Source organism: Diadema antillarum, unplaced genomic scaffold (genome assembly GCF_040938485.1).
Source record: "Diadema antillarum isolate AM-2024a unplaced genomic scaffold, OU_Dant_1.0 seq00002920_RagTag, whole genome shotgun sequence".
Taxonomy (NCBI): Eukaryota; Metazoa; Echinodermata; class Echinoidea; order Diadematoida; family Diadematidae; genus Diadema; species Diadema antillarum.
Window position 1 is genome coordinate 4746 of NW_027273513.1, and position 255 is coordinate 5000.

Consider the following 255-nt stretch of genomic DNA (forward strand, 5'->3'; position numbering starts at 1 on the left):
AGAGAGACACACAAATTTTCCTGGCGGTTTTCCTCCTTGGCGCTCGCGCACCCGGTGCACGCTCTTGGTTCTCCGACCTCCAGTCAGTGCGGACGAGCGCGCGCCCAGGGGGGAAGAAGCACGGTCGTGACGATGAGGTAGGCTCTCGCGAGCTCACCCCGCTGCCAAGCTCCGCGCCACCGCGTGAGCTCTCGGCGCAGCTACCTGGTTGATCCTGCCAGTAGTCATATGCTTGTCTCAAAGATTAAGCCATGC

At 61.6% G+C, this 255-nt stretch overlaps 1 non-coding gene across 1 annotated transcript in view; it reads left to right on the plus strand.

The window, feature by feature from the left end:
• The first annotated feature begins 201 nt into the window (after nt 1–201).
• Nucleotides 202–255, plus strand: part of LOC139715145 (small subunit ribosomal RNA) — a 1816-nt gene continuing 1762 nt past the window's right edge. Inside the window, exon 1 of the ribosomal RNA XR_011709794.1 lies at nt 202–255. This exon is cut by the window's right edge and continues 1762 nt beyond it. This is a non-coding gene — a ribosomal RNA (small subunit ribosomal RNA).